The sequence below is a fragment of the Chenopodium album genome, chromosome 18, assembly GCF_948465745.1.
Source record: "Chenopodium album chromosome 18, dcCheAlbu1.1, whole genome shotgun sequence".
Taxonomy (NCBI): domain Eukaryota; kingdom Viridiplantae; phylum Streptophyta; class Magnoliopsida; order Caryophyllales; family Amaranthaceae; genus Chenopodium; species Chenopodium album.
The window spans coordinates 45,830,131-45,856,693 of NC_137851.1; the positions used below are offsets into that span (position 1 = coordinate 45,830,131).

At 38.6% G+C, this 26,563-nt stretch overlaps 2 non-coding genes and 1 pseudogene across 2 annotated transcripts; 1 reads left to right on the forward strand and 2 right to left on the reverse strand.

Annotated features, from left to right (window-relative positions):
* The first annotated feature begins 12,945 nt into the window (after positions 1–12,945).
* On the forward strand, positions 12,946–14,222 carry LOC145590937 (SKP1-like protein 1B; annotated as a pseudogene).
* Positions 14,223–18,420: 4,198 nt separating this feature from the next.
* Positions 18,421–18,526, reverse strand: LOC145593321 (small nucleolar RNA R71). The gene has a single exon (XR_014102667.1). It is a non-coding gene; the product is annotated as a small nucleolar RNA R71 (small nucleolar RNA).
* Positions 18,527–26,158: 7,632 nt separating this feature from the next.
* Positions 26,159–26,264, reverse strand: LOC145593397 (small nucleolar RNA R71). The gene has a single exon (XR_014102728.1). It is a non-coding gene; the product is annotated as a small nucleolar RNA R71 (small nucleolar RNA).
* Between the last annotated feature and the right edge of the window lie 299 nt (positions 26,265–26,563).

Sequence of the window (26,563 nt, forward strand, 5' to 3'; positions counted from 1 at the left end):
AAAATTTTACTCTACACTTTCTCAATCAAAAGATTAGTTGTTCATCAATTTCATTACTGTTTTACAAGCAATTGTTTGGATTTCTTTCTTCATCACCGTGGAATTATCACCATTCCTTCATATTCGCTGTCATCTGCTCGTCGTGTGTGATTTGGCGTCGCCGGCTTGCGGTGCCGTCAAATCTGTTGTCAAGTGTTCGTCATGCTATCATACCCATGCTTTTCCTTTCATCCTCATAACTGGGTAAGAATTTTTTCCAACTAATTTTAATCATTTTTCATTGATTTATTTTTCTCTCTATTTCAAATTCGCTAATTATAAACTACAAAGTAATTAATTTATTGGTGAATTGTGTGTTTGATTCAATATCCATTGAATTTTAAAAAGAAATATTAAGCATGCTACTTGGTGAGATTTTATAGTACTAAGCATGTCACCTAGGTGAATTTTTTTAATTTTAGATCTCTTTTTGAATTAGAATTATTATATTGCTGTGATTATTATACTGAATTATTCTAGAGGAAGTTGAAAAGTTAAATGAAAAATTGATTTTTTGCAAGTTGATTTGATAATTCTTATTATCTTTTTTGTAATTTTGCAGTGAAATGGATCCATACAAAAAGAGCATATGTGCAGTTGACGGAAGTAATCAAGCGAAGCAGATTAATGCTAATGGATTGAATGGTTATGGTGGAGGTTGTAATTAGAGTATAATAGTGTAGTTGATTTGAATTATGTCAAATATTTTTCATGTTTTATGTCACCGAATACTTATGAAATATGAATAGATATGATGTATTTTAATATCTTTGTACTTTAATATTTTCAAATTTAATTATAAATTTGTAATTGGGCAATTTGTTGGTATTCAATATTCCATTATTCCTTGTTGAGATTTTATCATGGACATAGGATCAAATTTGATCTAGCATTATTATTAATTTTTATTAAAAAAAAGGGCAAAGAGACCGGTTATCTATATACATTGGTCTCTTTGACTTTATCAATGAAACCGGTAAAGTAAAGATGCACGATGCCTTTGTCTCAATAATTTAATGCTTTTAGTAGGACCTAAGAGACCCTTTATAAGAAAGAACTGGTCTCTTTGATTAATCAAAGACACCGGAAAAAAATACGGTTTCTTATGCTAAGAGACCTACTACCTAGGCACCAGATTTTTTTCAGGTTCCTTAGGCCTTTTTTGTCAGGTTTCTTAGGCCTATTTTGTAGTAGTGTTATGAAATAAAATGCTAATGTCACTAATTTTATTTATAAAAAAAATAAATTAAAAAAAAATGAAGTTAGCTTAGTGGTTTATTTTTTTTTCAAAAAAAACCCCTATTATTATTAGCAGGGCGATTATAGGCTCGGATAATTTAAAAAATGAAACTTTCATCAATCCTACGTGGGTGGTACAATGGGAAATATTTTTAAAATCAACGCAAATAAGGAATTATTTACACTTTATCATAAATTAAGAAAACCACTCAGTTAAGTCTTGTTTGATTCACGGTATTTTTCACTTGAGTTATGATGATCCAGATATTATAAAATTTTATATGTGTAAATGGGACTTTGAGTTTAAGTAATAATATTTGAGCTATTATATGTAAAAATTAAAAATTGTTAAATGAAAATCGCTAATAATAATGACAATTTTATGAACTAAACTGCTAATATCACTAGCTATTTTATGAAAAGAACCGCCAATGAAATCAGCTGTTTATTTAAATAAAATAAAATAAAAAAAAAGAGAGAAGAAAAAAAAAGCTAATATATTAAGCAAGTTTTATTCAAAACTAAGTCAACCTTTGCGTGGTTACCCCACCTACGACACCCACGCGCGCCCCCCTTATCTCTCTCCTTTGTCGTACGTCGACCCCTTCCCCTTCCCCTTCCCCCTCCCCAGCCAGAACCGTCGCTCGAAAACCCATGAACCAACACATTTGACCTCGTTGAAGCAATTGAAATCGTTTAAATTTGATCGGAGAATAAACTGGCGGAAGAGACTAACATAAATCGGATTCCAGTGAGACTCAATGATGACTTTATTGCCGTATTTTGTGCGGAAAATTTCCAGCGAATAGAGTGAAAGAGGAGATAAAGAGGGGTGGATGTCGCGGTGAGGGTTTGGGGAAGCTAGAAAGGGAAAAGGGGAAAAGAAGAGATGGGGGCGTCATGGGTGAGGACCGGGAAAGGGAGTCGCCGGCGTCATGGATGGGGTTGTCGGCCGGCCGAAGGCAGAGGAGCTAGTAGGGAGAGGGGCTGGCAATGGGTAGGGCCGTAAGGGATGGCTGAGATTTTTTTTTTTTAGTTTTTTTTTCATATTATTGTTAATTGCACTAGTAGAAAAAACTAATTGGGAAGCGGTTCAAACCCCCCAATGGCAAGCGGTTTTGAACCGCTCCCTAATGGGGGGCTTGCCAATGACCATTTAAATGGAAAGCGGTTCAGAACCGCTTGCCTTTTGATGAGAATGGCAAGCGGTTTGGCGCCAAAACCGCTTGCCATTACACATGACATATTCTTATGTCAATTGTAATGGCAAGCGGTTTTGGCGCCAAACCGCTTGCCATTTTCTTCAAATGGGAAGCGGTTCTTTACCTAAACCGCTTGCCATTCTCTTTTTTTTTTAATTTTTTCCTAAATTATTATTAATTTGTAAATATGTAATATAATTATTGACCTGTTTTAATATAAATAGTCATGTCTTAATTATAATAGGGACCTGTCACAATAATATTAATATTATTAATAATAATAATAATAATATTATTATTATTAATATTAATATTATTAATAATAATAATACAATATAATATATAACATGAAATAAAAATTACATATATATATATCATATCAAAAGTAACATCATTGTAATATTGAATTAACAATAATATGTAAGTACAACAAAATGTGTAAAGATATATAACACCATCAATAGCTACGTACTAATCATAATGAATGTTAATATAAAAAAAACATATACTAACTAAAATAATGTTCATCATACTAATAACTAATAAACTCAAGCTCACTAATTAAGTTGGTGTGTGTGCACCCACTACGACAATACTAATAGATGCCATCAAATGTCACGAAATAAGCCCACATGTCGCGAATTTCATCGATTTCTTTGCTTGTTAACGGGCCTTCCCTTTGAATCGCGCAAACCTTTAGGAAAAAAAAAACAAACATTATATATATAACACTTGACTATTATAAAAAAAATTAAAATAATTAGCTAGCTAGGACTAATTGATGCCATTTACAAATCACATCAAAAGAGCATTATGCCATTTACAAATCACATCAAAAGAGCATTACGCATTTTACCCATTGATGCCCCATTATAAGTCCTATATGACTTGTACTTTTCCCATTTTCTACATTTCATATCATATGCACTAATTCTCTATCAAAACAAGTCAATATTCCCTAATCTTAGGTGTCTAAGGCTTCAAATCACATCAAAAGAAAATTTTACTAAGTTTTAGGACGCAATTTATACATGATGCCCCAAAAAAGGCCTATATGACTTATACTTTGTCCATTTTCTACATTTTTTATCAAATGCACTAATTCTTTATCATAACATGTCAATATTACCTAGGATTTGGTGTCTAAGACTTGAAATCACATCAAAAAAACATTTTACTAAGTTTTAGGGCCTATTTTATCCAAGGATGCCCCAAATAAGGCCTATTGTACTTCTACTTTGCCCATTTTCTACTATTCTAGTCAAATGCACTAATTCTCTATCAAAACAAGTAAATATTACCTAGTCTTAGGTGTCTAAGGCTTGAAATCACATCAAAAGAACATTTTACTAAGTTTTAGGACGCAATTTATACAAGATGCCCCAAAAAAGGACCATATGACTTATACTTTGTCCATTTTCTACATTTTTTATCAAATGCACTAATTCTTTATCATAACATGTCAATATTACCTAGGATTTGGTGTCTAAGACTTGAAATCACATCAAAAAAACATTTTACTAAGTTTTAGGACACATTTTATACATGGATGCCCCAAATAAGGCCTATATGACTTCCACTTTGCCCATTTTCTACATTTCTTATAAAATGAATTAATTCTTTCTCATAACATGTCAATATGTCCTAGTCTTAGGAGTTTAAGGCTTGAAATCCCATCAAAATGCATTTTACCAAGTTTTAGGACGGATTTCATCCAAAATGGCCCAAATAAGGCATATGTGACTACTACTTTGCCCAATTTCTACATTTTTTATCAAATGGACTATTTCTTTCTCATAACATGTCACTATTACCTAGTCTTAGGTGTATAAGGTTTGAAATCACATCAAAATAACAATTTACTTAGTTTTAGGACGCAATTTACCCAAAATGGCCCAAATATGAAATGTATGACTTCATTACCAAATTCACTATCAATTATGCAAAAAGTTCAAAAAATTTTACCACAATGGCCAAATTCACTTTCATTTACGCACCAAGTTCATAAAATACTACCACATTCCCCGGGCTGCTACCAACGCTGCTGCCATATGGCTGCTGCAGCTAGCTGGGCTGCTGCCGTGGCTGCTGCAGCTATCTGGGCTGCTGCAGCTAGCTGGGCTGCTGTCGTGGCTGCTGCAGCTGCCTGGGCTGCCGGCGTGGCTGCTGCAGCGGCCTGGGCACCTGCCGTGGCTGCTGCAGCTGCCTGGGCACCTGCCTGGGCTGCTGCTGCTGCTGCCGTGGCTGCTGCAGCTGCCTGGTCTGCTGCTGCCGTGGCTGCAACAGCTGCCTGGGCACCTGCCTGGGCTGCTGCTGCTGCTACCGTGGCTGCTGCAGCTACCATGAGAAGCAATTATTGATCTGGAGAATAAAAAAAAAAAAAAAAAAAACACATACCTCCTCAACGTGTTGAACTTCCGTGCAACAATTGACTATGGCAAACATAAAACTCATCACGTATAGGGCACAATCAACTCCGTTGTCTTGTTGCGCACACTTACATGACACAAATTAAAGGTATTCTAGTCATGCATAGCCATAATCAAAGCCAAGTTTACTAAACAAAGCACTGTTCAAAGCATTACCTTTGCATATTTCCACGTTGGACCGGCAACAGAACGACAATTTAGCTTCTTCATCACACTTTAGGAAAATAAGTTCAAAGTAAGAAACATAAATACTCAATAACTTAGGTGAGGATATTCAACAACAGGAATCAATATTTACCCATTCAGTAGGCTCTGCACTAGCAACTTCCGTGGTGGCCAAGTACTAGCTGAATCAAAGTAGTAGATTGTGTTATTAGCAACACATACCACCATAAGGCTCCAATGATGACTGCATATATATTTTCACCAAATAACAATCCATCAGTGTTAGACGTCAACATATATACTTAACAAAGAACTAAAGTATGACATATTTAAACGTACTCCTCAAAGCATGGGGCTAATATGAACTTGTCTCCCGCATGCGTTGATTCTTTCAAACTCCGCGCAAGGTAATCTACCACCTCACGAGGGTTATGTAAGCATCTGGTTTCGGAGGTCTGCTCGGGGCATAACCACCCAACTGCAGCCTGAGAATTGGGTTTACTAAGAATGAGCACCTGTAGTGACCTTCATAAGAGTAATGTGGGAAAATTATTAGTATTTGCATTTTTTTCATTCAGAAATATCAAGAAAACAATATCATTAGGAATGGTAGCATTGCATTACCTCATGAACGCTTGAATAATGGAAATGTTAAGCTCTGAACCGGTGAGAAATTCCTTCACATCGACTCTTGAAATAAATGCGATCGCATCCTCATCATAGTGGAACAATGCCTTAGGTAAAAACACTTGAATTTGTTTGTCCATGGGTAATTCACTAACACGGTTGTGAAGAAAATAACAAGCTTTTGAGAACGACTTAAGGACATCGGCTTCTACGAGTGGAGTCGAAGGAGCTCTCGAACTCTTATTCGACAAGTGTTCACCCTTTGACCCTTGTCCTTGTTCCATGATCTTTGGAGGTTGGACATCCTTGGATTTTGGCTTCTCCACCTTCTTCCTTTTAGCGGGCTGATTTTCCTTTGTAACCTAGTAACATAAAAACACATGGTCATATTAGAAGTTATTGTTTATGTAGACATGATTTAATTAAAAACAAGTAGTGTATACTTACCACTCCTAACAACCTCACCCGATCACGTGGTCATTGCACAAAGCTACCTTTCGCATCAATCAGGTTAATGAAATCATATTCCTCTCTAGGCACCGGTAGTGGTAAGTCCTCAAACCCGACTACTATAGAATTGATCCCGACCGAGATATAGTGGGTACTAGTATTAGACTTGAAATGGACCTTGTCAAACGGTTGTGCGCTACCATACCCCACCAAAGGCAACTCTCCATCCTTGTTTTCCCCGGGGTGAAGAAGCTCACAAGGCGTCTCTTCCTACACAGTTGATAAGGACATTAGTTATGAACTAACCGACGAAAGTTTAATAGAAGCACATATGATTAGCTACTGAAGTTTACCTTAAGATCAGGGAAAGGTTCTGGTGTTGGATTTGCAATCTTCATTAACTCTGCATGCGGAGGACTATGAATCTGCAATGGTAATAGTTACACCAAGTTCTTAAAGAGACCAATTAAGTTCATATGGTTTTCCCATCACCTTTTCCCACCCTAGTTGTTTCCCTCCTGAACCAATAACTCGCCCAGGGTGGTATGGTTTTCCCAAAGCCAAGGTAAAAGGATCATTCTCGATGCTTGGAGTCAGCTTGCCATCAATTACTTCCGATGTATGATCAAGCTGTAACAAAACAAGAAGTTACAAATTCCAAGTAAGAAGTAGTTTATATGAAAATATTTAATAATAAAGGTGTAATAATAGCAAAAGTAGCTTAGGTTGCTTACAAGTGCATCTGCTACTGCTTTTGTATCCGGATGCATGACATACTTGCCTGTGTTCTTGTCAATCCCATGCATAGCACACCACCAATCAATTGCACGACATACCAAAGTGGAGACCGTGGAAGAAAGCGGTTTATCAGATTTTGAAAATTTGTCTATGGGGTATAGACCCTCTTTGATCCACTTTGGTCTAGATTCCGCAAATGTCTTACAACCCATATGATGGCTATACAATTTCTTCTGAGCATTGGTTCTAGCTTTTTCACTTTTTTCCTACGACATATCAAGAAATGTTAGCATCCATATTTGTAGTAAACCAAAATCACATCAAAAAACTACTCAAACAGATATATATATAAACAAAACATACAAGTGCAGCCGCGGTAACTGATTTCGCCACAAACTTGTTCCAGTCATCCGGAAGTATTTGTGGATATAGCTCCCACGGTTTGATATCGGGTTTCTCCTCTCCTTCGGTAGCTTGTTTATTTTTCTTCGGTCTTTTCCTTTTTTTCTTATGGATCCTTCTAGTTCTCAAGTAACTTTTGAAATTTTTGAATCTCTCTTGTACAAAAGATTCAAATGATTTTCTCTTGGCTGGCTCATCAGGAATGTTAAACACACTCTGTAAGAATGACAACTGTCAACGTTAATAGTTTTTTATAAAAAAAAAAAAAGCAAAAACAAAAGGAGAAGCAGGCCCAGCAGGCCCAGGCAACTGCCGCAGCCCAGGAAACTGCCCAGGCAGCAGCAGCAGCCCAGGCAACTGCCAAGGCAGCAGCAGCAGCCCAGGCAGCAGCAGCAGCAGGCCTGGCAGGCCCAGGCAGCTGCAGCATGCCCAGGTAACTGCCCAGGTAGCTGCAGCAGGCCCAGGCCAGGCACCTGCCCAGGCAGCTGCAGCAGCCCAGGCAGCAGCCAGGCAGCTGCAGCAGCCCTGGCAGCAGCCCAGGCAGCAGCCAGGCAGCTGCAGCAGCAGCAGCCCTGGCAGGCCCAGGCAGTTGCTGCAGGCCCAGGAAACTGCCCAGGCAGCTGCAGCAGGCCCAGGCAACTGCCCAGGCAGCTGCAGCAGGCTCAGGCAACTGCCAGGCAGCTGCAGCAGCCCTGGCAGCAGCCAGGCAGCAGCAGCAGCCCTGGCAGGCCCAGGCAGCTGCAGCAGGCCCAGGCAACTGCCCAGGCAGCTGCAGCAGGCCCAGGCAGCTGCAGCAGGCCTAGGCAACTGCCCAGGCAGCTGCAGCAGGCCCAGGCAACTGCCCAGGCAGCTGCAGCAGGCTCAGGCAACTGCCCAGGCAGCTGCAGCAGGCTCAGGCAACTGCCCAGGCAGCTGCAGCAGGCTCAGTTAACTGCCCAGGCAGCTGCAGCAGCCCTGGCAGCAGCAGCAGCCCTGGCAGGCCCAGGCAGCTGCAGCAGGCTCAGGCAACTGCCCAGGCAGCTGCAGCAGCCCTGGCAGGCCCAAGCCGAGGGGAATTGCAGGTTTTGCCTCTTTCATGTACTACATGATTTGTAAGCCAAAATAAAAAAAGCAAATTCAAAACACTTACCATTGTATCGTCCCAAGCCGTTTGAAGCAACCCGGGTGGTACCTCGGCCCAATCAAGTGTAATAGGTATTTTACGAGTTAGTATGCCAACGTGTTGGGAATATTTGTCGCGCCATTGGCCAGCAGGTTGACCGAACTCGTCATACTCAAGAACCATGGGTACCCCGGGTTTCTTAAAAGCTTTTGTTGCACCCCTAGCTTTTCTCTTCACCGGTTCCTTTACCCGCCCTCCACCACCGGTGGTTTTCACTTGACTTTGCATGTGACTTTGTCCTTGTGAATCACATACAAACTCAGAAACAACATTATCATTAATAGGGGGGGCACATTCAGCTGATATCTCATACTCCACAAGCCTACGTTGCAACTCGTCATGAGCTTGGTCTTCCTCTTCACCTAAATCTGTCTCCTTATTAACATCATACTCCGGGTCATCAGAGTGAGAACTTCTACGGTCTTCATCATCCACATCCTCATCCAAATGAAGGTTCTCATCACTACCCATGATGTGTACACACCTACGATCACAAGCAAAGCAAATTGTTAGTCATAACTAAAAGTAATCAAAGGTGCTTCACCAAAATATCAAACACTTACCCAACTTCTTTGTTTTCACAACAAATTCACATGTTATCCTCTTTACAATTCATATTTAGTGTATATTACATGTATATAAGTTGAAAATGCTTAAAAGTCAAATATTTCATGCAAAAACAAGCCGCTAAGAGCGAAAGATATTTGTTATATATAACATGTTCTAAGTTTCCCAACTTCTTTCTTTTCATTCCACCTTTACATCTAATCCTTCTAACAATATATATTTGGTATACATAACATGTTTATAAGTTGAAAATGCTTATAAGTCATTGATTTCATGCAAAAACAAGGTTTTAGGAGCGATATAAGCTCAAAATGACATAAATGAGATTCTAATTTTTCCAACATCTTTATTTTCATGAATTTATAGTTCACATCTAATCAAGCTAGAGATTTTTATAATCATGCATCAATAAAAGTACCTCATTCGAGTATTCCCTCGTTGTGGTCTGATCGAATATAAGTAGTGTCATTGTCTACATCATTTGCTACATCAAGTCTAGGAGCAGTGAAAGGGGGTGAATCATCAAATGCCCATTAAAGTCTAGGAGCAGTGACATTATTACAATTGACACAAGGACAATAAAGGTAATTTTCACCCGTACTGAGCTGATACTGTGAAGCACTCTTGCAAAACTCTTGAAGCCCATTAAAGAATTCGAATGTATCACGTCTACCATACATCCAACCGCGATCCATTGTCGTTTTAAATTGCCTTTAAATATACCGACACATTTCAAATAATGTATAAATGTAACATGAATTATGTTAATCAAAGTACATATATCATATAATTCATCCATATCGCGTAAAAATGAATGCTCCCAAAAGGTCCTTATCACTCCAACCTAACCCATCCTTGAACGTCTAATCTCACTAGTGAAGGTATGTCAACTTTTCAATTTTAAGGAAAATCCGGCAGCATTTCCCCCCAGTTCTCCAAGTACACAATGTAGGTAATTACTTACCTACATATGCACCCAGAGAACATGGTGAGAAAATGATAAGCCGAGATTTCCTTTAAATCGAAAAAGAGACATACATTCACTACCTAAGTGAGATTAAACGTCCAAGAACAGTCCCAACCGGGGACTATTCAAGACTTTCTCCTAATGAGAAAGACTCGAACGGGTATCTAGGCAAATGATGATGCAAGCATTCAATAATTTGCATTTATATGACATTCAACTAACAATACACAAGTTCATTCATTCATGTATTGCTAATTAAATTACCTAAAATCAAACTAAGGTTTACATTCCATTAATTCATTCATAGCAATCCATTCAAACATTATAATTTACTAACCAAATTTAACAAACTAATTAACATGTTAACTAAATGTGTTCACTAAATTTAAACAATTAAAGTAACAATTAACATACTTTATGGAAAAAAATCACAATTAATAAAACAATTAAGATAAATGTGTTCACTAAATTTGAAACCCTAACTTTAAAGTTTGGAATAAACAAACAATTAATACATATTGAAGTAAAGTTTAGCAAGAGCTTACCCTAATTTGAGAGTGAGAATTAATTAGAGGTAGTAGCTTCAATTAGGGCAGAGAGAGAGAGGTGTGGTGGTGACAGCCAGGCACCAGCCACTGCACCCACGAACTGATGACACCCACACCCACGAAAACACCAGCAACCACCAGCAACAGTACACCTCCCCACGAGCGCAGCAACATGCAGCCACGAACACCACCAGCGACCTTGAGCAACACCTCCCCACGAACGCTGCAAATTTTCGCACAGGAGCAGCTACAAACAAACCCACGAAAATTTAAAAAAAAAAGAGAGAAAAGAGAGTGAAAGGAGTGGTGGTGGCGGCGGCGGTGGTGGTGGAGTATGCTTGAGAGTGGAGTTGGAATTGAAGCAAGAAAAGAGAAAGAAAGGGGAAGTGAATTAGAGCTACTGTATGTTCGAATTTTTGACAAAAATTCGACTAAGTGCCGCTACTGAATGCTGAGTTAATTTCTCCCGCAATTTTTTTTTTTGAATTGGCAAGCGGTTCGGGTTTGAACCGCTTACCATTACACCAAATGGCAAGCGGTTCAACCCCGAACCGCTTGCCAATACATGTAATGGGAAGCGGTTCGCGCCTAAACCGCTTGCCATTCTAAAAAAGAGTTTTTTTTTTTTTTAAAAATAGGGTCTTTAGAAGCGGATTTGAAAAACCGCTTGCCAATTGGGGCTTCCCATTTAGTTTTTTCTACTAGTGTTGAATAAATGTTTTTGAAAATAATTAATCAAAATTAAATCTTACTTTTTTTTTTAAGAAAAAGGGTCAATCACAGAATGACACGTCGCATAATTAACCAAAACAACCGGTTATTTCAAAGTTCAACAGGTTATGACTCATTTTGAGAAGGTACTGTGTAAAGGTCGACTTATTTTTAGTTAATTAAAATATTAACTTATTTTTAGTTAACCGAACAAAGGTTGGCTTATTTTTGACAAATTTTTCAAAATTATATTGCTAGAAACTTCCACCAATCCTTCTTGGATACAATGGCAAATAATTTTTAAATCAATATCTATAAGGAATTAATTTACGTTTTTACCATTAATCACGAAACCACTCAATTAAGTCTTGTTTGATTCACGATATTCTTCATTTGGCTTATAGTGATCCAGCTAAGATAAGACTAATTGAAAATGAGTTGTCAGAAGTAACTATGAATGTTAATAAATGGTTATCCTAATTTCTTGTGTAATGTCCATATAGGCTCGGTTTCAAGCTTTGCTTATTTTTATTTTTTTGCTAGTGTAAAACCACTAAGCCCCTCTTCACTTCACCTTAAATAAATAATATTCGGTAAAATTAATTTCAATACAGTAAAATTAATTTCGGTTTAATAAAAATAAGGTCAATTTAGCAAAAATAATTTCAGTTCAGTAAAAATCAGTGAAATTAAAGAAGAAATATAATAACAATTCAGTAAAAATAATTTCAGTTCAACAAAAATAATTTCATTTCGGTCTAATTAATTTCAGTTCAGTAAAAATAATTTAAGTTTAGCAAAAATAATTCGAGTTCAGTAAAAATAATTTCAGTTAAGCAAAAATAAGGTGAAATGAACGGAGCCTCATCGTGATGGTGGTTTTACTAAATGTAGAACCTCTAATGGTATTAGTATTTCTATACATAAAACCACTATCACAGATAGTAAAGGGTTGGGAAGTTGAGATATTTGAGACTTTAAATTTGTGTACTACTATTTGAGTAGTTATATGTGAACATATAATTAAATGAAAACCGCTAATAGCAATAACGATTTTATGAAATATAATGCTAATCTCACAAGCAAATGTTAATAAAAGAACAGCTAATGAAATTAGCTTATCGGTTTATTTATTTATTTATTTTTTATTTTTTTTGAAAAAAAAACATCGATGTTATTAGCAGGTTTTAAGCTCGGATAATTTAAAAATAGAAACTTTCACCAATCTTACATATAGATGGCACAACGGATTTTTTTTTTTTTTTCAAAATCAACACATATAAGGAATTAGTTTACGATTTTAACATTAATTACGAAAACCACTCAATTAAGTCTTGTTTGACCCACGAGGTTTTTCACTTGAGTTATCCTGATCCAGATAAGATAAGACCGACAAGAAAATAAGATGTCATATATTTTTATACATGATGATGTCAATAAAGGGTTACCTTAATTCAATACTCTGTATCCAATAAGTTCAGATATGTTAAGACAATTATGCTTAAGTAGTAGAAATTAAATCAAGTTATTACAACACTCTATCTTTTAAACTGTGGAATTACATAGTTTAAAATAAACGTGAAGCCCCTTGTTCCAAGTTCTATAAATACTGCTCTAGTCTTTCTTAGTCTCATCATATTCTCTCATACTCCAATACTCAATTCTTCTTTCTTTTTCTCATCTTTTCAACAAAAAAGCAATGGCTTCATTCAGGAAGGTAATCCTCAAGAGTGCCGATAACGAGCGTTTCGAGGTTGACGAAAACGCAGCAAAGCTTTCTCAAACCATCAGGAACCTGATCGAAGACATTGGCGAAAGCAACGACCCAATTCCGCTGCCTAATGTGAGCTCAACAATTCTGCCTAAGGTCATTGAGTACTGCAACAACATGTCGAGAAAGAGAATAAGGCTGAATCCGAAACCCCGAATAATGATGATCTCAAGCAATGGGATGCCGACTTCCTCAAAGTCGACCAGAATATCCTCTTTGATCTCATTCTTGTGAGTTTTTTATTTTTTATTTGGACATTTTGTGAAAAACTAACTTATAAAACACTTTTTTTGCGAGAAACTACCTAATAAAAAAAATGTTGTAAGAAACTGCTTTATAAAGGGTAAATGTTGTAAGAGACTACCCTTGGTTGAAAAGTCATCGTTGACTTTTATTTTCCGGCGTTGACCATGTCACGTGCCAATTAAGAAAAAAAAAGGAGGAAAAGGGTGTATTAAAAGTTACATGATTGGCACGTAATGTGGTCAACACTGGAAAATGAAAATCAACGGTGACTTTCTGATCAATGGTTGTCTCTTACAACATTTACCCTTTTATAAGGTAGTTTCTTACAACATTTTTTTTAATTAGGTAGTTTCTTATAAAAAATGTGTTTTATAATTAAGGGAGTTTTCACAAAATGTTTCTATATTATTTTTCAAATTTATTTATTTATTTATTTATTTATTTTTGGTTTAATGTTAGTCATGTTAATTTCGTTAATTTTTAGTTTGTTTTTTCAATTTATTTTTCTTTCTTTCTTTCGTTTGATTTTGTTTAGGACTAATTTCAAGATTTTTTTATTTTTTTGGGCTTAGGGATTATGTGCTTTATTTTTTTTATTTTTTTTTAATGATATAAAATTAATTTCACTTTGTATGATGATGTATAATTTCGAGTCCAATTTGTGTGCTTAGATTTATGAGTAGTTTATTGATTTGAATTTAGGGTCGCTACTTGTACAAATACACATATACGTGTGACCGATTGATGACCGCGTGTAACTAATTTGATTATGTTTGTGAATACAGGCTGCTAATTACATGGATATTAAGAGTTTGCTTGATTTATCTTGTCAATGCGTGGCGGATATGATCAAGGGAAAGTCTCCCGAGCAGATAAGGAAGCACTTTAATATCAAAAATGATTTCACATCAAAGGAAGAGGAAGAAGTTCGCAGGGAGAACCAGTGGGCTTTCGAGTAATCTGAAATAGCAATGGACTAAACTGTTTAGAACAACGAACTTCATTTACCAGTCTCAAATTGTGTTTCTAAATAGTTTAATTACCCTGCTACATTTGTTTGCTTAATGCTGTAGCACAAACTATGTTTAGTGCTTTGTCAGTTTATCTAATTTTATTTCAAGCCTTTGAAGTTTATTATATTTTTGTGTGTTCAATTTATTATATTTCTAATCAATAACGAACCATGCTTAAGTAAAGATAGCTTTGTTCAATAGCTCGAATGTGTATAACCTGGCCTGCAAATTAAATGTGTCGTGGATATTAAATTAAAGAAGGAAAGACAATAGACGAGACTAGAAGTACATCCATTTAGATAAGGAAAAATTGTCAGGAATTACTTATTTTTTAATAGTTCAATTTGTGAATAGCTACTCGCTAAAATTTTTTATCAAAAAAGCTCTCCCTCAAATTTAAAAACTTTGAGTAGCACTATCCTTTTTCATTTTCCGGCTTTCCGGTGAGTAGGACCCATTTATTATTTTTCGTCAAATAAAACATCGTTACCCTCATGTATATTAACCAACCCTCCTCTTCTTTGCAAAATATCAATCCAAAAAACCAAATCTTTGTGAAAATCACCAATTAAAGAAGGAAAAATGATTTGATTTTCACAAAAATTTTGTTTTTTAGGATGAGTTTTTGCAAAGAATAGGAGGGTTGGTTAATATATACAAGGGTGAGAATGTTTTTCTGGAGGGAAAATAACAAATAGGCCTCATTCACCAGAATTAATTGCCGGCAAATGAAAAAGGTAGTGGTACTCAAACTTTTTAAATTTGGAAGGTAGCTTTTTTGAAAAAACTTTTTAGCGAGTAGTTGTTAATAAATTGGTTTGTTAAGCAAGTAGTTTTTGACAATTATTCCTTTAGATAATGACTAATTTGCCAGAGGATATAGCAGATCAAATTAAGAAGGGTAATAATGTTTGGGATGTTGAGATTAATGTGACTTAAAATTTGAGTAATAATGTTTGAGTTGTTATATGTGAAAACATTGTTGAATGAAAACCACTAATAACAATAATGGTTTTATGAAATAAACGCTATTATTTTTAGCAGGATTTAGCCTTAGAAAATATAAAACATAGAAACTTTCACCAATTTTACGTGGATGGTACAACAGGAAATGATTTTTAAATCAACATCTATAAGGAAATAGTTTACGTTTTTTACATTAATTACGAGAACCGCTCACTTAAGTCTTGTTTGATTCATGATATTATTCACTTGAGCTATGATGATCTAGATATGGTAAGTGCAACAAGAAAATTAGATATAAGTTTTCTACGAGTTAATATAGGGTTATCAAAATTCAATTTTGCCATATAAACATTGTTTCAAGCTTTTCTTACTTTTTATTTTTTAATTTGCTAATGTAAAACCGCTAATGGTGATGGCGATTTTAGTAAATGTAGAACCTCAATCTAAAGGTATAAGCGGTTCAGTAAATAGAACCTCTAATGGTATTAATGATTCTATACAAAAATTAGAAATGGATTATTGGAAAGTTGAGATAAATAAAACTTCGAATTTGAGTAACAATGTTTGAGCAGCTATATCTGAAAATATAATTAAATTACAACCGCTTATAACAATAAGTATTTATGAAATAAATCGCTAATGTCACCAGCACATTTTATTAAAAGAACCCCTAATGAGATTTTTTTACCATTTTTCATAAAATGCTGTTATTATTAGCAGGTTTTAGGCTCGGATAATTTCAAAAATAGAAATTTTCACCAATCCTACGTGGATGGTACAATGAGAAATACTTTTTAAATCAACACATATAAGGAATTACTTTACGTTTTTATCATTAATTACAAAAACCACTCAATTAAGTCTTGTTTGATTCATGGTGTTTTGATGAGTGGCATTTATGCCACTTTTCCACCCCTTTTCTCTAAGGATTCTCCCCTCATTTGCAATTGTTTGAGCCTCTTTAAGCATTTTTACCTTAGTTTTGCCTTTTCCTTTCTTTTCTCGTGTTTCCTTTCTTTTTCCCTTTTGTTGGTTTTTCTAGCGCCTCTTCGTTGTTTTGTAGGTTTTTGGCCCTTTCGGATGAACCCTTGGATGCATGGCGAGGCATGGGAAGGAAATTTGATGCTCAAGAAAGGCACTAGAGCAAGGAGCAGAGCCGTGGGCGCGGAGTTGTAGGCCGCGGGCGCGGGTCGTTGTAAATGCTATCACCTCAAACTTTCTGCAGATGTTGAGCCGCGCCTCAGGAGGGGGCTCTCCTCTATGGCCCGCGGGCGCGGCTCTTCGAGGCTTCGTTCCCCAGTTTGCTAGCCGCGGCCTCTCTTCAGCAGCAGATAGCATCTCTTTTCTTTGGTCGCGGGCGCGGGTTGCTGGGTTAAGCAACTCCGTACCCAGACTGGAGAGGGCGCGGTTGCTAGCTAGAGGGCTCTCCTAGGCGTTTTATTTCCGTCTTTTATGATGCATATATATAGCCTCCTATTTCAAGTTTGTAGAATCATCTATCTTATCAACATTTTAGCTTAATCTAGAGAGAAAAAACATTATTAGTCTTCATTGGTAGAGAGAGAAAATGTGGTTTCTTCATTGATGAACTTGGATTTTGAAGAAGGAGTTTGTTCAATCCTTTGTAGACCTTCATCTTCAATTAATGAGCAATCTCTTACTCTTTCTCTTTACCTTTGTTTTTTACTTTGCTTATTTGCTTTTATTTTTCTTCTTTGCTTATTAATCATGTTGATGCTTATTGATTTGATGATTGATATTGTCTTCAATATGATTTGTGAGTAATCACCTAGCCAAGGGTGTGGGGATGGTGTAGTTGCTAATTGCTCATGCTTATAATGTTGGGGTTATGTTAATGGTGATTAAAGTCTTTGCATGCTTGATATTCTTTGATCTTCTTGCAAGTGCACATTGTTAGTTGATTAAAGGTGAATCTTTGCTAAAAAGTAACGGAAGTTGACTTAGTTGAGATTCATTACTATCGATAGTTCTTTGATTGCACCTTCTAATATATGGTTCTAGTGTGGAAACATAGAGGCTATGTTAGGAGAAACCGATTAACCCCAGAAGGCGGTTAGATTGGGCCTTACTTCGATATTCATGCATGTTTAGTTTACCATTGATTTGCCACTTTGTTATTGCATGATCAAGCGGCATCTACATCTACCCATTTCCCTTGGTGCTTAGTTATATTAATTTTAATCCATTTCGTTCTTAGTTTAATCTCTTAGTTATTCACACTTCTTGTTCCGAGATAGCTTAGACTCTAGGTAATGAATACGGTGTTTATGCATTTCTCCCTGTGGTTCGACCCCTCTACTTGCCCTATATTTGTAATAGGTTGAGTCGAGTGTTATAAATTGTATTTGATTTATGTGTAGTTGTTAGACGACGCAATTATTGCTTTATCAAATTGGCGCCGTTGCCAGGGAGACGGCTTCCATTGCTATTTCATTGCTTGTTTGAGACTATCTCATCTTTTATTTGTTAGTGTTTGCTACTTTTGTTACTTGTCAGTGCTTACGTTCTTCTTAGCTTTGTTGTATGAACAAAGGACGAACCCGCTCAAGATTTTTGATTCCCATCGATCCAGAGCTAGAGAGGTCTTTGTCCCTACTTCGAAGAGAAGCAAGAGCAAGGAGTAGAAATTCTCACACTCCAACGAGAGAAGTAAGAGAATTAGAAGATACTCTACCCTCTTCACCCTCAAGTGAAGAATTAGATAGCCCTTACTCATCATCGAGTTCGGAAATCAACCCTTTCTCAACCTATAAGTTCGAGAGTGAAGAAGGTTCTAAAATGGGAGAGAATACGCCTTTGAGTCGTCTTGGGGTCCCCGAAGCTTTTAGAGCGCAAAGTGGGATCCTAACTCCTACTACTCAAGCCAACAATTTCGAGATCAAGCCTAATTTGATTGCTTTGATTGAGAGGAAACAATTCTCGGGTGGAAAGTTTGAGAGTCCTCATGAGCACTTAAAAGAGTTTGAGAAATATTGTGACACGGTAAAGGTCAATAGAGTGACTCAAGAATATATTCGCCTCAAAATGTTTCCATTTTCACTAATTGGGAGAGGTCTAAAATGGCTAGAGAAGGAGGTGCCCCCTAATTCTCTCACAACATGGGACTAAGTGACTACGGCTTTCTTGAGGAGGTTCTATAACCATAGGAAGACCGTCGAGGCTCGGTCTTCGATTCAAGGTTTTCGCCAAAAGAGTGGTGAGTCTCTAAGTGCGGCATGGGAATGATACAAAGAGCTTCAATGTCAATGCCCACACCATGGGATACCCAAGTATCAACTCATTCACACTTTCTATGGAGGTCTCACACCTCAAGGAAGAACAAGCCTAGACGCCGCGGCCGGCGGTCCAATCATGAACAAAGGAGAGCATGAAGTGGAGTGTATTATAGAGGAGGCCGCAAAGCACTATGATGATTGGTATGAAGGAGAAAGGGATGCTACTTCTAGTAAGGGTGTTTATGCATTGGAGCAAGCCAACGCAATCAACAACCTTTCTACCCAAATCTCCAAAATGACCAAGCAAATGGATGAATTGATGTAAGAAAGGTCCAAACCTCATGGTAATACCTCCCCTTCAACCAAGGGAGGCAATGGTATGGATACTTCCTCCTCCTCTTCTTATAATACAATGCCCCAAGGATGCATGTTTTGTTCTAATTGTGAAACCTATGATCATGATACCCTTCATTGTGTGTATGCTTGTGAAGTTCAACCCCCTTCCCATGAACATGATGATAATATGGAAAATGTCAATGCTATGAATTTTGCTCCTAGAATGGGAAATGTAGGGAACTTGAGGCCAAACTCCAATCAAATGGGGAATTGGAATCAAGGTGGAAACTGTGGTTGGAACCAAGGTAGTGGTGGTTATGATAACCAATACCATGGTGGGGGAGGCCCTTCCAATTTCAATGGAAGAGGCTACTCTAACCAAAGGGGGTATGGTAATCAAAACCAACAACCTAATCACCGATACCATGACCATCAAAATCAAAATTTTGGTGATCAAGGTAACATGGGAAATAATCAACAAAGAAATGTTCCTAACCAAAGCACCGGAGGCAATAGGGGCCAATTTGTTTCTAACTATGCCCAAACTAATAGGCCTCCGGGTTTCCATCAACCCCAACTTCCTTCACCTCAACAACCTCTTCAACTTGAAGCCCCTCCAATTGATCCCGTGATGGCTAAATTAGATGCTCTTTTGAAAATGCGTGAGGAGGATCAAAAGAAACATGAAGAGGCCCAAAAACGCACCAATGCTCACATGAAAATGCTTGAGACCCAAATTGCTCAACTTGCATCTAATTCATCCCCTTCTTCTTCTTCTTCTTCTTCTTCTTCTTCTTCTTCTTCTTCTCACATCCCAAGTCAAGGAGTCAACCCAAAACCTTTGTATGCCGTGACAACTATGAGTGGGAAGGTAGTAGGGAGTAACCCTTTAGTTGAGGAAGAACCCCAAGAAGAGGTGGAGTTAGAGAATGAGGGTGAAAAACCCAATGAGCCATTGAGTGTTGAAAAGGAAAAAAATGTTGAGGTGCCAAAGGAAAAAGAAGTCACCCCCTTGCCCCTAAATCGCCAACCTAGAGAGGAGAAGCTACCCTTTCCACAACGATTTGTGAGAGCTAAACTTGATGCCCAATTTGGGAAGTTTTTGGAAGTCATTAAGAATTTGCATATTTCCGTCCCTTTTGTTGATGCTATGAAGCAAATGCCCCACTATTCTAAATTTTTGAAAGACCTTTTGAGTAGGAGAAGGGAGTGTGAGACGGTGAGTTTGACCGCCAATTGTAGTGCAATTCTTTCCAACAAACTTCCTACCAAATTGAAAGATCCAGGTAAATTTTCTATCCCTTGTTCTATAAATGGCATTGAATTTGATAAAGCCTTGTGTGATTTAGGAGCAAGTGTGAGTCTCATGCCCTATTCCGTCTACCAAAAGTTTAGTGTAGGAACCCTCTCCCCCACTAACATTACTCTCCAACTAGCGGACCGTTCCGTTAAGTTCCCCATGGGAAAAGTTGAGGACATTCCCCTTAGGGTAGGAAAGTTCACATTCCCCGTGGATTTCTATGTGCTAGAGATGGATGAGGATGAGAGGATTCCTATAATTTTGGAAAGACCATTTCTAGATACTTCTAGAGCTATCATCGATGTGAAGGAGGGTAAGATATCCTTGAAGAATGACAATGATTCTATTGAGTTTGATTTGAATAATGTCATGCAACAACCCTCCTCAAGTGGTGAATGCTTTAGGGTAGATGTTCTTGATACCGTTCTTAATGAATTTTCTTGCTCCCACTTACATGCTACTAATGATCCTCTTGAAAGTGTGTTGTTGAATGAATCAAAGTTAGGTACTCACAAAGAAGACATACAATTCTATGAGGATTTGCTTGAGGAAAGCAAGAAGGAGTGCAAGGATGCGAGCATGGAAGAAGAGGCTCCTTACATTCATGACCTCTTTCTAGTTGAAGAAAGAGAAGAGAGACCCAATGGTAAGGGAGCACCAAAGGTAGACTTGAAACCTCTACCTTTGGGCTTAAGGTATGCATTTCTTGGTCCCTATGAGTCTTTTCCCGTGATTGTAAATTCTAACCTAACGAAGGAGCAAACCTCCCTCTTGATCAATGTTTTGAGAAAACACAAGAAAGCTTTGGGTTATACCATTGATGATATCAAAGGTATTAGTCCATCTTTATGTATGCACAAAATTGATCTAGAGGGAGATGCCAAACCCGTTAGGCAAAGGCAAAGAAAGCTTAACCCTTCCATGCAAGAGGTTGTGCGGAAGGAAGTGGCTAAGCTTCTTGATGCGGGAATTATTTACCCAATTGCTCATAGTGATTGGGTATCTCCCGTGCAAGTTGTGCCTAAGAAAGGGGGCATGACGGTAGTGAAAAATGATCATGATCAACTAGTACCCACTAGACTTGTTACCGGTTGGCGCATGTGTATTGACTATCGCCAACTTAACACAAGTACATGCAAAGATCATTTTCCACTACCGTTCATTGATCAAATGTTGGGATTTTTCCAAATCCCGGTTGACCCCAAGGATCAAGAGAAGACGATTTTCACATGCCTCTACGGTACTTATGCGTATCGTAGGATGTCTTTCGGGCTTTGTAATGCCCCCGCAACATTCCAACGTTGCATGATGTCCATTTTTAGTGATATGATTGAGGATGAGATAGAAGTCTTCATGGATGACTTCTCCGTTGGAGGAGCCACCTATGAAGATTGTCTATCTAATTTATCTCGTTGCTTAGAAAGGTGTGAGAGGGATAACCTCGTGTTGAATTGGGAAAAGTGCCACTTTATGGTGGAAAGTGGGATTGTTCTTGGGCACAAAATTTCCCATGCCGACATTGAGGTTGATAGAGCCAAGGTTGAGGTCATTGAAAAACTTCCTCCCCCCACCAACGTGAGGGAAGTGAAGTCTTTTCTTGGCCATGCCGGGTTCTATCGGCGCTTTATAAAAGATTTTTCAATGATTGCTAAGCCTCTCACATCCCTATTGCAACAAGATAAGGAGTTTGTGTTTGATGATGCTTGTCATTAGTCCTTTTGTAGGTTGAAAGAAGCCCTTTGCACCACTCCTATTGTCCAAGGTCCGGATTGGTCTCTTCCATTTAAGCTCATGTACGATGTAAGCGACGAGGCCATTGGATCGGTTCTTGAACAACGAAAGGATGGGAAACTTCATGTCATACATTATTTGTCTAAAACTCTCAATGATGCCCAACGAAACTACACAACTACCGAGAAGGAGTTCCTAGCGGTTATCCATTCATTTGAGAAGTTTAGAACCTACCTCATTGGTTCTAAGACAATTGTGTATACCGACCACTCGGCTCTCAAATATTTGATAGGGAAGAAGGAAGCTAAATCGAGGTTGTTGAGATGGGTTTTAATCCTCCAAGACTTCGATTATGAGATGAGAGACAAGAAGGGAGCCGAGAATGTGTTGGCGGATCACCTTTCAAGGTTGGGCGGTGCAAGGTTTGAAGATGATGGCTTGCCAATAGAGGACGCTCTATGGGATGATGTGCTATACGTCCCTGAAGTGAAATCGGAGCCATGGTATGCGGATATTGTGAATTACTTGGCTTGTAGTGCCGTACCACCGGATTTCACTTCACAACAACGTCGAAAACTCAAGCACGAGGCCAAGAGATATATTTGGGATGATCCCATTTTATTGAAGAGAGGGGTCGATGGTTTGTTGAGGAGATGCGTCCCCAACGACGAGGTTCAAAGTCTTCTCCATATGTGCCACTCCTCTCCTTGTGGTGGGCATATGAGTGCTCAAAAGACCGCCTCAAAGGTCCTACAATCTATGCTCTTTTGGACTTCTCTATTCAAGGATGCTTGGATTTTTGTTAAGACTTGTAATAGATGTCAAAGGATGGGGAATATTTCTAGAAGGGATGAAATGCCGCAAAACCCCATCCTTGAGCTTGAAGTTTCTGATGTGTGGGCTATAGACTTCATGGGCCCTTTCATTTCTTCACATGGGAACAAGTATATTTTGGTTGACGTCGACTACGTATCCAAGTGGGCGGAGGCCGTAGCTTCTCCAACGAATGACTCTAAGGTGGTGGTCAATCTTTTCAAGAAAGTGATCTTCCCGAGATTTGGTGTTCCAAGAGCAATAATTAGTGACGGGGGATCACATTTCAAGCACCACACCTTCGTTCGACTACTTGATAAGTATGGGGTGTCTCACAAGCGAGGGCTTGCTTACCACCCTTAAACGAGTGATCAAGCGGAGGTCACCAATAGAGAGCTTAAGGTGATTTTGGAGAAGACAGTTGCTAGGACGAGGAAGGATTGGTCCACCAAACTCATTGATTCTCTATGGGCTTATAGGACCGCCTTTAAGACTCCGATAGGGACCACTCCCTATAAGCTTGTCTATGGGAAAAATTGTCACTTACCCGTAGAGATGGAGCATCGAATGCATTGGGCAATCAAGCAAATCAACTTTGATCTCCATAGTGCGGGTGAGCAAAGGCTTCTAGAGCTACATGAGTTAGAGGAGTTGAGGATGAATGCCTACGATAGCGCAAGCATGTATAAGGCGCGGACTAAGGCTTGGCACGATGCTCAAATTGTCAAGAAGGAATTTGTCAAAGGCCAAAAAGTCCTCCTATTCAACTCCCGCTTGAACTTTCCTGGGCAAGCTTAGGTCAAGGTGAAGTGGGCCGTACATTATCACGGAGGTGTTCCCATATGGCGCCTACGAAATCTCCCAAGAAGATCACTCTCCTTTCAAAGTCAACGGCTACCGTCTCAAGCCCTATTATGAAGGATTCCCAAGTGATGAACCGATTTCTGTGACTCTACTTGATGTGCATCATCAATTTAACCCTCCTTGATCAACTCAAGGAACTTCGAGCTAACGACGTTAAACAAAAGCGCTTCCGGGAGGCAACCCGGATTCTACACTCCTTTCTTCTCTATTTTTCTTATTTTTTGTAGTTTTGGTTGTTTTGCCTTTTGTCCTATGGATTTTTCTTGCTATTTGTAGGTAATTGCCAATGGAGCATGTATGGTTGGGTTTTGGAGGCCATATGATAATGTTTATTGAGCTAAGTTTGGGTTAAGAGAGAAAGAAGGAATTCAATGTGCAAAAGAAGTAGTGAAGCCGCGCCCAAGGAGAGGCCTTTCCAAGAACTCGCGGGCGCGGCTAAAGGAGGAGAGGGCGCGGCTAAGGGAGTTGGAGTTCCACTCCAACTTTCGGTAGATGCCTGGCCGCGCCCCTGGAGAAGGCGCGGCTCAAGACCCGCGGGCGCGACACCTGGAGCCGCGGGCGCGGCTCGCTGAATTTCGACCCCTTTTTGTTTTCGAAAGCATCTAGCCGTGTGATAAGTGGTTTATTTGACCACTTATTGTGTTAATTTAAACCCGGTTTTGCGATCATTTCCCCTCTTTCTAACCCAATTTTGAATGAAAATGTTTTGTCTCGGCTTTCCCCCTCTTGGTTTGTGTTTGTCCATGTTTTGCAGGTCTATGGACTCAATTTGGCAAGCTTTCGGTGCATGGTTTGTGTTTAAGGCAAGAGAATTAAAGAATGGAGAGGGCGCTCCAGCAGGAGCGGGCGTGCACCCCTCAGGAGCGGGCGCTCTGATCTTTCTGCCAAAGCTTCAAGAATTGCACACCCTGTGAGGAGCGGGCGTGCAGCCTTGAGGAGCGGGCGCTTCTACTTTCGGAGCGGGCGCTCCTCGCTGGGAAATCTGTTTTCTTTGACGGATTTCCCTATGTGTTACGGGGAGTATAAATACTTCCTCCTTTATTCATTTGTAACCTAGACAGATATAGCCTAGTTTTTAGAGACTCCTTTTAGTTTGAAACATTCCTTTTAATTAATTTAGCTTAATTTTCATCAATTCAATCATTGTAATAGTTGGTTTCAAGTTTGTTTCTCAAGATTGGCACTTTGTATTCAACAATTTCAAGCCTCAATTATTAACTTCCTTCTACTTTTCTCCATTTAATTTCTGATTTTATTTGTTGTTGCATGATATTTAAATCTTCTTAGTTCTTGATAATTTGTTATTGGATGATAGTCATTTCAATTGTTAATAATTTTTCCCCAATTATTGAAGAAGTTAGAACCCTAATACTTGTTTGCATGTTGATAAATATGAGTTGTGAGTAGTCTACTTGCTAGGGGTTGGGTGAAGCTCAACCTTTTGGGTTAATTATGCAAATGTGGGAGAAGCATTGATGCTTGTATTGCAATTAAATTGATTATATGAGATTGCTTGTTAGTTCTTCAATGATAGGATTAGCTACCCTTGATTTAGGAGCTTGATAGCATGATATGCTTAGTTTGACATGGAAATGTGAATGAAGCATGGCATTACTTATTGCAATTTGATTATGTATCTTCTATTGCTAAACTAATGAGGAATCTAAGTTTAGTAGTGTGAGTTGTTTCCTAATTGCATGAGGTTGATCTTACATATAGTCCTTGCTATATCTTATCAATTTCGCTCCCCGTTTGTCTATTTGCCTTGGTCGAGTGGATCCCATTCCCTAGTGTCCTCAATCCATTGATTTAGAACCATAGTTTGTTTGTCTTCTTGACGAACCCCAATTCACCATTGACTTCGAATTAGCTTAAGTGTTAAGATATTTGGCAACCATATCCCGTTCCTTGTGAACTGAACTCTTACTTGTCATTATGCTTGGTTTGTAAGGTGTTTGTTAATAAATGTGTTTGATTGAGTGTGGAATGTGCGACCGTTCTAACGCCCATCAAAATGGCGCCGTTGCCGGGGAACGGTGTTGATTGCTAAAGATTGTTTCTTTTTGGCTACACTTCTAGCCTTGTTACTAATTGTGTTTGTTGAGAGTGTATGCGCAGAACTCATAACAGGATCTTGGTACCTTACGATCCCGAGATTGAGCAAACTTATAGAAGGAGAAAGAGAGACGGTTCTAGGCCGTTTACTACTCCCCCAACTAGAGAGACCAATTTCGAGGAGGATCGAGATCAAATGGGTGACGCGATACCACCACCTCAAAGACCTTTAAAGGAGTTGGGAACTCCGGGAGCTTCAAGCGGCATTGCTCCACCTGTTACTCAAGCCAATGACTTCGAGATTCGGCCCGCAATGATTAATTTGATTGAAAGGAGGCAATATAGTGGAGCAAAACATGAGAGCCCTCTTGCACACTTGAACGAGTTCGAAAAATATTGCAACACGATCAAGGTAAATGGGGTAACTCAAGAGTTTGTGAGACTAAAGCTATTTCCTTTTTCTTTGATAGGAAGGGCTCTTGAATGGCTTGAGAAGGAGGTGAGGCCTAACTCCTTGAGAACTTGGGACAAGGTCACCACGGCTTTCTTAGGAAGATTCTATTCTCAAAAGAAGCCGGCCGAGGCAAGGGCTTTGATCCAAGGTTTCCGTCAAAAAGCTAGTGAAACCATATATGAAGCATGGGAACGATACAAGGAATATCAAAGGGAGTGCCCTCATCATGGAATTCCTTCATATTAAGTGCTTCAAATTTCTATGGGGGCTTGAGCCCACAAGGAAAGACTAGCTTGGATGCGGGAGCGGGTGGCCCGATTATGAACAAGACGGAGGAGCAAGTCATAGAGATGATTGAGGATGTGATGAGGCACCACATGGATTGGCAAGAAGGAGAGAGAGATTCTCTAAACAAGGGAGGAAATGCGGTTTACTCCGTCGATCACCTTAATGCAATCAACAATTTGACTTCCCAAATCGTCAACCTTGGAAAGGAGATGACGTCCATTAAGGCAAAACTAGAGACCTCTAG